Below are 14,863 nucleotides of genomic sequence, written 5' to 3'. Positions count from 1 at the left end.
TCCTTCTGGAAAAATAAGCAAGAACTCCAGAACCGTCTCCATTTTTTAACAGACACAGAATGTCATCCCTTAAAATAATAATAATAATAATAATAATAATAATAATAATAATAATAATAATAATAATAATAATAATAACTGACCACCATCCACAAAGAGGCTGGGGACTTTCCTTGCTATGTCTCTACATCACAGACACCAAGAGTCACAGGAGTTGATCTGTGGCCTTCCTGGATTCTCACCATGTGACCAATCTCTTCCCTTTCGGGGCTCAGGTATTTACCTTTCTGGTCACTCTCTGAGTAAGGAAATGAACGAAAGAAAAATGATAAAAATTCATTTCCCAGCATTTTCTGCATAATTCAGATATCTTGTTAATACTGTGTATGTAGCCCTTCATAACCTCTCAGAGGGAAACCGCTGAAGGGATCCTATTTTGGTTTGTCTACTTGTTTTTCCAGAAGAAAAATAAACTTTAGGGAGAGTGTGCAACCTTACTTCACTTCTCTATGGCCAAATTCTCTCTCCTCTGTCTTTCTACCACTACAGACTAAATCCAATTACATGGGGAGGGGGGCACTTTTATATGATATTAATGTGGAGTCGAAGAGTCCTGACGTTTGTTCTGGTGGTGAGCCAGGGCAGTAAAATCAAGGAAACTTCCCTCCTCCTCCTCCTCAGGTAATTCAGACTCCATCAGAATGGCTCCAAGTTCTCAGAAATGAACAGCAAATCAGCAAAGAACAAGAAGAACGGATTAGAAAGTCCTCGGATCTTGGTATCTAGAAGGGATTTCAGAGTCCATCTACTTGAACCCCTCCATGAAGTCAGCTTCCCTCTGCAGTGATTCCCAAAGTGGGTGTCATCGCCCCCTGGTGGGTGCTGCAGCGATCCAGGAGGGCGGTGATGGCCACAGGGGCATTTATCTTTCCAGTTAATTGCTATTAAAATTTAAAAACAATTAATTTCCAGGAGGGTAAGTCATAGTTTTTTCTGGAAAGGGGCGGGAGGCCAAAAAAGTTTGGGAATCACTGCTCTACAGTATCCTTGGTAACCGTCCAATTGAGCTTCCTTTGGAAGCCCTCCAGAGATGTACACCTTTCCAAAATGGCTTTTCTACTTTTGCCCAGCTTTTATTATTAGCATGTTTTTTCTTCCATTAAGTCAAAAGCTATCTCCTGCTTGCTCCTTGTTTGCATTTCTTAGATATAAGTACTACAAGTCTCATCCCTTTCACACATGCTTGGCCTTCAAACACCCAAACACAGGTAGGATTTCCATCCTCTGAGTCTTTTCCTCCCCAAGCTAGGCATTTCTGGTTTCTATTGCCTGTCCTCATGTGATATGGCTTCAAGGACCATCATCTTTCTTGCCATTCTCAGGAGCCGGTCAATACCCTTCCCTGAATGTGGTCCACAGGCTTCAAAACAACATCAAGGACTTTGAGAGTGACCAGTAGTTCCTGGTCACTCAAGCAGTCTATGGAAGAACCAAAGCTAGAAACCAGTGCCTCTGAGTGTCCAGCTATTTATTATTATTATTATTATTATTATTATTATTATTATTATTATTTTAAACTCTTACCTTCTGTCTTAGAATTAACACTAGATATTGGTTGTAGGGCAGAAGATCTGTAAGGGCTAGGCAATGGGGGTTAAGTGACTTGTCCAGGGTCACACTGCTATTAAGAAGGTCAAATTTGAACTCAGGACCTCCCATCTCCTAAGCCACCTAGCTGCCTCTCAGCTGTTAATGATTAAATGCCTATTTCTTTCACCTCTTTTTTCTGAACCAGAGTTAAGTAATTCAGTCAATTCTAGGTAAACTAAAGAGGCCACAGTTGTCATTTGTCCCACAACAAGGAACTCTTTCTAAAACATAGGGGCAAATACACACCCATATGTATGTATGCATACATATACACAGATGAAATGATGTACACATATACACGTATTTCTATTTCATCTTTCTGACCTGACTACTGAATATTAATACCACAATTAGATTTGCTTGCTAGTCTTTCAAGAGTTTGTTGTCATTTGTCTCTGGTTCCATCTGGATCCTTCCTCTGCCCATTCTACTCTTCTTTCCCTCGGACCTGGCAAGAGTTTCTGTGAAGCGGATTCTTCTGGTTCTGCTCTCTCCTTCCCCATCCCCACGCTTTGCGTTGCTTCATGAGGATCATTCCAGATTGTCAAGTGTGGCTTCTCACTCTTAATTGCATCTCATAAACTCAACGAATCCCTGATTATTTAACCATTCTCCGACTGTTGGTCTTTGAGACGATTTCCATCTTTTTAACCTCATAATGAATGCTGAAAGATTAGCACTGAACAGAAAGAACACATTCGGGGAACATCTCCAACGGTGAAATGATTGGTGGCAAGGGGAGGATTATTTCCATAACTTTGATTGTACACTGCCAGCTTTCAAGTCTACCAACCATGAATGAGTACAGTATACCAGGTGTTCCACTGAAGCGATTTGATTTGGGGTCAGATCAATCCCATTGACAACGGCGGTTCTCACCGGGTAGAAACAACCCAACAAAAATGCAAATAGCCTTGATTTCTCCAAAATCTATGCACAACCCCAAAAGGAGGACATGGAATAAAAATAAGGGACGGCAGACCACCCCCCCTCCCCTGAGGCCAGATTCTTCTGAAGAGGAATTCTCCTCTCACCATCTCCAATGGGATGGCACTTCCCCTTCGCTATGGCTGCATCCGCCAGAGCTCTGGCATTCCATTAGTCATTAGGCAGAGCTCAGCTGGCTTCTTTTAAGAGCAGCTTTGTAGTAGGGACTGTGGTGCCCACCTACTGTTAAAGAATATTTCAAGTTGAGACTATAAAGTACATAAAAGGGAGGAGCTGAAAATTGTTGGTGCAAAGGATGGCTTCTTGGACTACTTGGAGGACGGGACAATTCAAGACGAATGGCAATCGGACCAGAATTTGGTTTTATTTTAGTTTTGCATCTGGGGAGCTCAGCGCCAGTGTCTCTTGTTCAAGTAAAGGGCCTCACAGCAAGGAAGTCTTGGATATGGGGTGGAAATAATTAATTAGAAACACACAGTTGGGCTCCAACTATTCAGACTTGGTTTCATGCTGGGCTGAGATTGCAGGTGTGCTGGGGTGGGGGTGGGGGCCGGCAGGCAGAACCCATGCATGGCCCTTCCAGCTACCTCTGGAATTCCGGGCCAGGATGAGAGCCTGGGACCTCATTTTAGGTCTTAGGTTCTATTTTTACAGAAATTCAGTGACATGATGCCTAGCAACAGAGCTCAGGCTTGTCTGTTAAAGGGTTTCAGAAGCGTGTGTGTGTGCGTGTGTGTGCGTGTGTGTACGTGTGTGTGTGTGTGTGTGTGTGTGTGTGTGAGAGAGAGAGAGAGAGAGAGAGAGAGAGAGAGAGAGAGAGATGGAGGCTATCAGCAGAGTTGCTCCCAGGAGATCGGGGGCCATCTGAGAGAACCAGGAACCTCAATAGCCTCGGCTTCGTTTTGTTTTTCCCCCCTTTGGGTCCCCTACAAAGCCAAGGGCCCAATCCTCGGTTGGAGAAGAAGGGATCACGTGGCTAAGCCAGGGACTCAGGGCCCCCTGTAGGGGCAGGAGGGACCCATGTTACTGCCCACTCTAGACCTTGAGCTTCATGAGAGCTGAAGGCTGTGTCTTCGGCCCAGGCCTTGGAACAGAGCTGGAGCTCAGGAAATGTAGACTGACTGACTTACTGATGAGCAGGGGGGGAGGGGGGTTTCTTTAGACATTTTCCTGCAAGAGAGGGAATGCGGTCAGGCCGTACCGGTCATCCCACTGAGTCCCAAAGAAGGAAATTACAACTCCCTGGAGTTTAGCTTTATAATGGTTTGGGGAAAACGCAAAAGGCAATGTGGATGTGGATAGCAAGAGCTCCACTGATAAGAGAGTGTAAAACAAGTCCCTGAGTCCTCTCAAAGGAATCCCAAAGCCTTGGGATCACTTCCTCCATCTTCCTCCTCCTCCTACAACCAAGTGTTCCTGCACGAGACCACCGAAAACTCCCAGAGAACATTATTTAGTGTCACTATCTAAAAAGGACTCCAAAACTTGCTGGACTAACCATCACAGGGCATTTGGGGTGAGAATAAAGCCTGCATGTCTCACCTTGAAAAACTGGCAGCACAGGGCTGCTGGGGGCTGTCTTCTGAATCAATAGTAAGGAGGCAACTAGGTAGCTTAGTGTAGAGAGCCAGGCCTGGAGACTGGAGGTGGTTCAAATCTGGCCTTGGCCTCATTCTAGCTGTGTGACCCTGGGCAAGTCACTTAGCCCCCATTGCCTTGCCCTTGCCCCTCTTCTGTCCTGGAACCAATACACAGTATTGATTCTAAGATGGAGGTAAGAGTTTAGAAAGAAATCATTATGAGCTGGTATTTCTAGATTACCTTATAGGCATCATCTCCATTAAAGCTCCTGACACCTTTGGCCCTTCCGTCCATTTTACAGATAAGCAAACTAGGACCTGGAGGGGTTAGGGAAATCATCCATAGCCACGAAGTATCAGAATTAGGATCTGAAGCCTCAGTTTCCTAACTCTGCGTCCAGAGAAAACACTGGTATGGCTTTTCCCGCTCCAGGTTTCCAAGATTCACATACAGGCTCCTGATCAGTACATGAATTTTTTTAAAAAAAACTTCATCCCAAGCATGTCGTCATCCTCATCTATCCATTGTAGGATCAAGAACTCAGCAGACACGCGCCCATTTGCTCCTGAGTGTCTTGTACATCACAACAAGGAGGCAGAGTTTCTTTTTCTTCCCTTTCCTTAGTTGGGGCATCATTAGCTCTATTATTGTGGTGACGGATGTCCTAGACGGGTCCATTACGAGCCTCAACTTGGAAATTACTCCCAGGATGAACGATCGGCTCTGCCCCAGAGTTGATTGGAAGTGGATGATGATTGATTAGGAGAAAGTAGGTCTACACAAGCATGCCTGTGTGCTCTGTCCAAGTCCCTCTGCAAAGCGGCTTGGCTACAGCTGCCTATCTGGCTATTAGATGATTTCACAGTAGCTGCATTTTCCCCATCCAGGTCTGTTCATTTTATCTTTATTCTTTCAAATCCTGCAATTGCTTGGATTTGAGGGGGGGAGAGGGAGGGAGGGAGAGAGAGAGAGAAAGACAGACAGAGAGAGAGAGAGAAAGACAGACAGAGAGAGAGAGAGAGAGAGAGAGAGAGAGAGAGAGAGAGAGAGAAAGAGAGAGAGAGAGAGAGAGAGAGAGAGAGAGAGCGCATTAGACTTAGAGTCGGGAGCTTGTGGTCCAGTCATTTTCAGTCATATCCAACTCTCCATGACTCCACTGAGGGTCCCAAAGAAAACAGAGTGGCTTGCCTTCTTTCGCTAGCTCATTTTACACACGAGGAAACCAAGGCAAATAGGAATAAGTGACTTGCTCAGGGTGACACAGCAAGTGTCGGAGGCCAGATCTGAACTCGATATTTTCTGACTCTAGGCCTGGCACTCTATCCACTGCACCACGCAGCTGTTCCAGTCAGAAGCACCTGGTTGATAATCATACCCCATTGGTTATATGATACTGAGCAAGTGACTTACCCTCTCTGCTCCTCAATTTCTCATCTTTAAACTGGGCACACGCCTAGCACCTGCCACCCAGAATACCTGTGAGAATCCCGTGAGATAATGCGTACAAAAGCAAACCTTAAAAGGTGAGTGAAGTGTAAAGCGCCCTTGCCACTGTCTTCTCTGTGAGAATTTGGAGAGACGGAGCCCTTGGATGAGTCACCTAACAAGCGGAAGGGATGAAAAGGCAGTTTGCACAAACTCATCTATCGTTGGTCGGGGAAACCCCAGGAGCAGCCAGAGAGGAAGGGAAGGGAAAGACTCTTAAACTCCTATATGGACCGAGCACGGCGCGGAGGAATGAAAGTCCCTCGGCTCCTTCTTTCAAGAAGCTCACATTTGAATTGAGGGAGGCAAGTGCCGCGAGAGAGGCAGCTGCAGGGCCCGTGGCAAGGTCCAGAAGTCCTTAGAATTCATCAGCAGAGAGAATGACAATGGATCTGAGCAGCTGCATCCACACCGCCACCAGCAGCATCCCAGAGAGACGCAGGGACCCACAACCATTGGGAAGGGGCGGGGGTCTGAGGAAGTCAGAGCAAGGGACAACTTGAGAGGTTGGGGGAAATGTCCTGGGCCAGCCGGTAGCCTCCAACCCATAATAGCAGGGGTGGGAGCCTGGAAAAGTAGAGAGTCGGCCTGGAACCCTGGAGAGAAGGACGGCACACGCTTCTTCCTGTGCCTACGTGGGATTCATTTCTCCTTCTAGGTCACCGTATTTGAAATATTTAGTTATTTGGACATCATGGGTATTCGGTGTGATGGAAATGACTTAAAACATTTTTTCTGAAATGTTTCTAGATCGACGTTCTCTCCAGGGAGTCACAATAGCTCCAGGCTTCTTAGCAGTTTTTGTCGAGTTCCAAAGAATAGTCTGCACTGGTAGGTCAGGGCTTTTAGGGCCTAAAAGACAGAGAAGTTCTGCTCTATAAGCCTAGCCATCTGATTGGGCCTTTTCGGATTTCTGGGTAAAGTTTCCTAGTTACATTTTTTTTTGTAGTCTATAGTGATGCTTTGAACCATCCCTATCACTCTATTACAAAAACTAGCATTGATCAATAAGCTGGGGCTCCTGAGGGATTGCCTTTCTCTATGATGTGGTGGCAAAGGGCAAAGCCCAAATCTGGATTTCTGCCGACAGATCTCCGAGTCCCAGTCATTGGCTATATTTCTTTGTTGACATAAAGATGGTGTGGACGTTGCCAATGAAGCCACCTTTGGATGCGACTCTGAGAACTGATTCAGAAACGCTTTCGAGTACGTTTGACAAACTGAGTGGTGTCTGCTTGGCTTGGTATTGTGAAGTCTCTGTTCCAATTTTGGAACACCCTGTTCATTGCGGTGTGCTCTGAGAGACTCTGTCTTCTCTCATCCTCCTTTTTCCGCAGGAAAGGCTGATCTTCTGGGGGCTGCCTTGGGATGCTGAGCCCAGTTTCATGAACAGAGCATGATGGGACATTTCGTTTGGACCCTTTCTGGATTGTTGTCAATTTTCCTGTGCCAAAAGGATACGTTAAGACTAAAGATAGGTACTGCTCGACCCCAATATGTCTCCTGATGAGCATTGACGTCACAACGCCAGCCGGCCTCAGCTTTCAGAATCTCATGCTCACAGCCCTGCTTGAAGAAGCCCAGCCAGGTAGCTGTGGATGCGACCTTCATCCACTGATCCGAGCGAACCTCCAGATTCCAATTCAAGCATTTCGGTTTCTAGTCTTCCTACAAGTATATTCAACATTTCATTTGTAGGAAATCTAAACTACGTTTTGCTGTCACTGGATAAAATGCCCATGAAATGACGGCCAGGGCCTTCTCTACTGACTGTGTATCTTGTAGGAATTCATTTACGGATCTCCTCCCCATAGACTCCTCCAAGGCAGGGACTGGACTGGATTTAATTTTTGCTCTTCTTTTTATCCCAAGTGTTTAGCGCTAAGACTTTGTTGTTCGTCGCTGGTTCCAGTCATGTCCAAATCCTCATGATCCCATTAGGGGTTTCTTGGTGAAGATACTGCAGTGGTTTGCCATTTTCTTCTCTTCTCATTTTACAGATGAGGAAACTGAGGTCAACAGGGATGAGTGACTTGTCCAGGATTATATAGCTAATAAATGTTTGAGGCCAGATTTGAATTCAGAAAGAGGAGTTTCCCTGACTCCGGACCCAGTACTATACACTGTGCCATCCAGTTGTCATATAGGAAACATTTAATATTATGTATATCGACTTTATTTATTCATTTTTTAAAACCTTAACTTCTGTGTATTGGCTTCTAGGTGGAAGAGTGGTAAGGGTGGGCCATGGGGGTCAAGTGACTTGCTCAGGGTCACCCAGCTGGGAAGTGTCTGAGGCCGGATTTGAACCCGGGACCTCCCATCTCTAGGTCTGACTCTCAATCCACTGAGCTACCCAGCTGCCCGCTATCAACTTTATTTAATGTATTTTTTCAAAGGAATCTTGTTAACTCGCTGTCATCTACACACAAATGACTATAGCAAAGTTTTGCTGCAACTCCCTCTTCGTTTCGAAAGCTAATGCTCTCCAGGAGTAATAATGAAGGGTTTAAGACTAGACAGAGCCATAAGAAGCCTAAGGTGTCCCCTTGGAACCCACCACTTTTCTCTCAATTGTCTTTGGCAGTATTGTGCTAGTTTTGCACTGAGAATGGTGGTCCATGTGGATGTCCACTTCTATGAGCATCCCTGCTGTGCTTGGATTTATCTTCAATATCTAAAGAATATTGATTAAACACGAATGCAGAGTTGAGTCAAGGGCCTTAGGATCGTTACTTGGGTGGCCTGTTTGAGCTACATTTACATCTCCTGCAACTTTCTGGCATACTCTTCTCACTCTTCCTCCAATACATTGTTTTCCATAAGTTTGAGTGGTTTGGGAAATGATATAAGCTATCGATCGAGTCTTACTCCAATCACACAAAGGTAGAATTGGTTTCCGTCTGGAAGGGATGCCTTCCCTCTCTTCTTTTGATAATGAATAGAGGAAGTCTGCTCTTAAAAAGAATCCCAAAGAGATCTGAGATAGGGGAAAGGGCTTACTTAGAGGAAAATTGTTTAGCAGCTCTTCTTCTGGTGAAAAAGAATTGGAAACTGAGGGCGGGGGTGGGGGGTCTCTATCTATTGGGGAATGGCAGTACGAGCTGGGTATATGGTTGTAATGGAATACTAGTGCACCATAAACAATAATGAATAGGGTGAGTTGTTGTTTGTTTTTTAAAAGCCCTGGAAAGACTTCGATGAAGTGATGCAAAGTGAAGTGAGCAGAACCAGGAGAACAGTGTACACAGGAAGAGAACCATGACTAAAGTCTTATCAGGAAAACATGTTTGCAAGATATCCCCAAGGAGCTCGTGACAAAAATGCCAGCCGCAGCCAAAGGACCAACTGTTGGAGTCTCATTGCAGATCAAAGCATGCCATCTTTCACTTTTTTTCCCTTCCTGAAATTTCTATTGCATGTTTGACATGTGTCTTCTGTCACGGCATGAGGAATATGGAGATTTGTAGTGCACGAAAGCACTGGGAAAATCTATATATTCTAGTCACTGCCTTGGGGAGGGAGAGAATCTGAATCTCAACATGCTGGAGAACAATTGCCAAAAATACTTTCTACCCATCATAGAAAAAAAATGTTTATGGAAGTATAGACTACAGAGTGTATCAGAGAAAAAGCTGGTCATGTTCACTGTTAGCCATGCCTGAGCCACTTTTATTACTCATTAGAGACAGTTTCCATGATTTGATGCCCAGAGCATTTTTCCTTCACCAAATATATGTATGTATATGTGTGTATATATACACGTATACAAATATGTATACATATGTGTGTATACATATGCACTTCTATGTTATATTTGTAAATAAAGCAATAGAGTTAATCATTAGGTCTCTTATCTAGAAGTGGGGCTTTCTAGCTTTGCTGACGAGCCAGCATGCATGAATCAGTTGGATATTGATGTAATCTTTAGTTTTAAAAAAAGACGGGGCAGTTTTAATATATTGCAAGAGCCTTCTGAAGCAACATGATTTGGCTGCTCTAAGAAAGTGTTGGCTTCTAGGAATGTAGGGGGTGATGAAAACCCTCAGGCCCTCGGCTCTGGGTTGAGCACAACTGGAAGAGTGTTTGCAATTCTGGGCACCAGGGTTTAGGAAGGATGTTGATATGCTAGAGAGTATCCAGAAGTTGCCAAATAGGTGAAGGGCCTTGAATACTTGTCATATGAAGACTAGCTGAAGAACCGGGCCCTGTTTGTCCCGCAGAAGAGAAGGCTCACCCCTTTTGGGGGAGAAGCGTGTGGGAGTCGAGAAGAGAACATGACTGTTGATATCCATTCATTTCAGTCTTGTCTGGCTCTTCGTGACCCATTTAGGGTCTTCTTGGCAAAGATCCTCCAGTGGTTTGCCATATCCTTCTCCATTTCACGTTAGAGGTGAGGAAAAAAAGTGTCAGATTGAGTTGTGAGCTCAGGTCTTCCCGACTCAGCCTGGCACTGCACCGCCTAGTTGCCCAAGAGAACATGCAACATACCTCCTAAGACTCGAAAGTCTGTCACGTGGAAGAGAAATTAGATTTGTTTTGTTTGGTCCCAGAGGGCAGAGGTAAAGCTGTAAATAGGCATATTTCAGCTTGATGTGGAAGAAATATTTCCTCCCGATCAGCACGATCATGAAGTGGAAGAGCCTGCCTTGAAGCTATGGTGTGTTTTGACATTGAAGCTCTTCAAGTGAGCACAAGTTGATCAGTTGCTGGGATGGCTCAGGAGTTTGATCAAATGGTTCCTCCGTCCCTTTCCAGTCTCGAGGGCTGGAATTCTGAAAGACGCTCCAATCAGACACATTTTTCAGATAACGAATACTTCTCGTGGACAAACAAGACCTCATGAACATTTGAACCCTTTGAATGGCAATCCCACAAAGACTGGCCTTTTCTGGATGACTTGGGCTCAATTATTGGCACTGGCAAAACAGTAATTGCCTTATTCCTTCTTGGCTGTTTGCCGCTCCATCCCTGCCTGCGGTTCGCTTCTTGTACTTTACAGGAAACCAGGGATGTTTGGGTTCTGCATATCCAGTTTGCCAATCCAGAGGGAAACAATCCTATGCCAGGCAATCTGAGGGTGAAGTGTTGAGTCATACGGTCTGCTTCCTGCTGGACTCTGGTGTCTTCTTGTTGAGGCTGCCCTCTCTATGCTGGAGCAATATTATTCTCTCTGGCTTTCTTCATGCTGATACGGCTGTGAATTCTGACTTCCTTGAACCATCATCGGGTCTTTAGATGACAGTGTTTTCATGGTCGGAAATGGCAGTCATTATTTTTATACGATTCTCTCCATGATGACGCAATGGCTGTAATTATGATCACGCTGGTCATGTCCAAGATGAGCCCCTCAGCTCTAAGGGATAAGTTTGGGGGCACTGAGGGAAAAGGAAGAATAAAAAGACCTTCCCTGAGGGAATTTGACTTCCCCTCCTGAACACAGAAATGATATCACTGACATTTAAGAGCTATTGCTGCTGCTGTCGCCGCCGCCACCGCCTTCTTTTTTATTTCCCAAAGACGATTCTGACAGCTCTTGAACACATGCTCTCTCCATGAATGAAACAGGAAACTTCCAACCATTGGAAGAATATGAGAGAACAAAGGGGAGGGGGCAGGGAGGGAGTGGGCAGGGAAGGTCAGAGGGCTCAAGGCTTGGGGGAATCTAGTAATCTCTTCTCCTTTTCCTCTGGAACTTTTAAGAGTTTTCCTCTTTGCATTCTCTTCCCTTTTAATTCACTCTAATTCCTCTTTTCCTGAAAAACGTACTATGATGTGATGAGTGGCAAACCTCAGGCACATGGGCATACATTCTGGTAGACTACAATGTAGCTGGTTGATCGGTTTTCATTCTGAAATTATGTTATATAAAATATAAAGTTGTTACAGAATGTCCTGGGTCACACTGGCCTGTTTGCTACTCCCCACACCCACCATCCCATCTCCTACCTCCAAGCCTTTGTCCAGAGAGTGCTCTAGGTCTGGAATTCATTCACTCCTCACTTGCCCACTAAGAATTTTGTGCTTCCCTCAGGCTTAACTCAAGTGCCACTTCCTATAGAAAATATCCTCAAGAAAGTAAAAACAGGAATCATGGAACCATGGAGAATTTTTCTAAAAATATAAAATATTTAAATTTAAAAAGAAGAAGAAAAAATATCCCCGAGCCTTCTGGTTGTTAATTCTCTCTTCCTCTTCCAATTAGCTTGTATTTCTTCTCTGTTTATGTCCCAGAACAACTATAAGCTCTCTGAGGACGGGATCAGGTTCCTGCTTTGCATCTGACACCTCCCCTAGTGGCCAAACAGAATAGATCCGCCATGGTGGTGGTTGAGTCTTTCAGTTGTGCCTTGATTCTTGGAGGCCCCATTTTGCAGTTTCCTTTTCCAGCTCATTTTACTGATGGAGAAACTGAGGCAAAGAGGGTAAAGTAACTTGCCCAGGGTCACCTACTTAGTGTCTGAGGCCAGATTTGAACTCTTGAAGGGGAATGTTTCCCCATTCCAAGCTCGGGTGCTCTGCGCACTGATGGCGCCACCTGGCTGCCCCGGACCGCACAGTAACCCTGGACCCGGTTTCCCGAGGAGCTAGAGAGCAGCGGTCACCGTCTGGCGTGGCTCCCGGGGAGGGCGTGAAGGCCGGGCCCTCGTCAAACACTGCGCAGCAGAAATCTCTCCCGAAAAGCCCCCTCCCCGCCGGCATGGGCTGTTTCCTCCGCGCTTTGGTCCTCGCAGGTTGCACACAGTCGGCGTCTCATCAATGCGCCCTGAATGGAATGGAGGGCCGGAGCCCTTCCCTGGCGCTCTGGGTGTCCCGTTCGTCGGCTGAGATTGGCGACGTCTTCCACCCGGGGCACAACGACGCTGCCAGACCCTCTTCCTTGGACGAGCCACTTGCCTGGGAAAGGCGGGCGCCCCTCCCCTCGGGCAGAGCGAGCCGCCGGGCTGTAAGTCACGTCCCGGCCCGGAGCGCCTCCACCACGCCGCCACCGCCGCCGCCGCTGCTCACTGGTTCGGAGCCCTCCACAAAATAGCCGCCGTTGACTTTGGGCAAAGTCAGGCAGAAAGTGCTGAGGCAGGATAAAGAGGCCGCAGCGCGCGGGCTCCTATTTATCATGCGGCGGCCACGCGGCGGAGGCGGCCTGACTGATGGCTGCACAAACCCGCTGCTAAGTGCTGCGTCCGGACTGTCAGCAGACTAACGGGCTAACTGGAGCCCGCGCCGAGCAGTGCCGGGCGGGGAGGCAGTTTGATGGGGGGGAATTAAAATCGGAGCGGGCGAGGGCCCGAGGCTGCCGTGGGGAGCCCGGCTGCGGACAAGCCCCGGGCTCGGCACATGATTTATTACCGACTCCCAAGGGTTCTGCCTGTCACCGCCGGCACCTCTCGCCCAGGACAGCCGGGAACCCGGATTTCCGCGGAAACCAGCCTCTAGAGCATCCCCCCTGGGCCGGAACCTGGGCCACCCATGGCCGCCTTGCACCCAAGCTGGCCTCAGCTGCGGGGAGGCCGAGGGCCTCCTCAGGAATCGTCTCCCTGAGTTCGGGGACTCTTCCGGAGAGCCAGCAAACCTGCGGTCTGACTGAAAGGCCACTGAGGCTTCCCAGCATCCTCCGGGGGAAATCGCTGTTCCACAGGCCAGCAGGGCTCTAGCATGCAGCCAATGGACTCCTGAGGTTCCAGCTCAAGGTGAGGAGCCAATAAGGAAAGAAGAGAGCCGCCGGGCTCCCTGAGGGCCCCTCCCCACTCCCTAGGGGCAGAAGGGGCTGTGCCTGGGGGGATCTTGCCCTCCGGAATTGCCCCAGATGAGAGAATCTGGCCTCACCCTCAGCTGCTGTAACTTCCTGGCATATATTTTAAATGATGCAGTCAAGGGGGCAACCAGGCGGCCGGGGCAAAGGAAATTGGGGGCCGGCTTCCGGCCGAGGCCAGGGGGACGGAGCTACAAGGCCTGCCTCTGACCCACGCCGGCAAGTCACTGGGACTCTGTGGGCCCCCAAGCGGCTCGCCATGATTCTGACTTCCAGACGGACCCCCACACTAGCAAGAAAAGCACCGGCCTGGCCCCATCCCGTTTTCTCTGAACGGAGGAGAGAGGTTTGGGGTTTTGAAGCCTCCAAGCCATGCCCCATGTTTGTCCAGAGAGCACTGCTGGTCAGGTCTCTGGGGAAGCCTAATGGTCAGTCCAAGCATCCAACAACTACCTCATTTGGAGTCTAAGCAGAGCTCACGGAGGATGCAAATGATCATAAGTGGAAGAGCCTGAAGCTCAGAGCCACTTAGGAGGGGCGCCTGGGCTCAGGAGGAGAAACAAAGGACTGAGAGGACCCGGTTACTCTGACTTGGGGAGTCTCCTATCTTCCCGGTATTAGAGACCACCACGGCAACCTCCCCCTGCCCCCTGCACACGCATGTGCCCCCACATACATACATACATGCTTTCACACATGCACGTGTAGCCTCAGTCTCCACAGGCCCAGGGCCAGGCCGCACCGGAAAGGGCATGAGGATGGAGGTGCACTGCAGGTCATCATAGAGGCTCTTGCCCCAGAGAAGCCGCAAGTCTCAGTGGCCTTCCCCTGCCGGCCTGTGGAGGTCGGATTCATTTAGTGATCCCAGATCTGGAATTCCGATTGTTCACACCCCAGGAGAGCCTGAGCCATTCTACATGATGCCTCTCGGAAAATCTCCAGCAGAAAAAACATAGTGTGGGATGCGGTGAGGAGCGCCAGACTTTAGTCAAGAGAACGTGAGTTCAGAAGCTTCCTCTGCAACACATCGGCTCTGTACTATTTATTTAATATTTATTTAGTTAATATTTCACAGGGCCCCGGGCAGACCACTGAGGTTCTTTTTTTTTTTTTTAAACCCTTAACTTCTGTGTATTGGCTCCAAGGCAGAAGAGAGGTAAGGGTGGGCCATGGGGGTCAAGGGACTTGCCCAGGGTCACACCGCTGGGAAGACCTGAGGCCGAATTTGAACCTAGGACCTCCCGTCTCTAGGCCTGACTCTCCATCCCACTGAGCTACCCAGCTGCCCCCCTGAGATTCCAACTTAAGAGGAAGCTTCCACACTAGAAGTTCCCTAGCCTAAAACTTTGGAGTTCTGGGGGACAAAATTACTCTCCATCATGGAATCTTGGATGAAGTAAACCGACGATGTCATCTAAGTTCTGCTCAGAAAACGCTCCCAGAATGATG

Source organism: Gracilinanus agilis, chromosome 1 (genome assembly GCF_016433145.1).
Source record: "Gracilinanus agilis isolate LMUSP501 chromosome 1, AgileGrace, whole genome shotgun sequence".
Taxonomy (NCBI): domain Eukaryota; kingdom Metazoa; phylum Chordata; class Mammalia; order Didelphimorphia; family Didelphidae; genus Gracilinanus; species Gracilinanus agilis.
Note: the sequence above shows the minus strand (reverse complement) of the source record.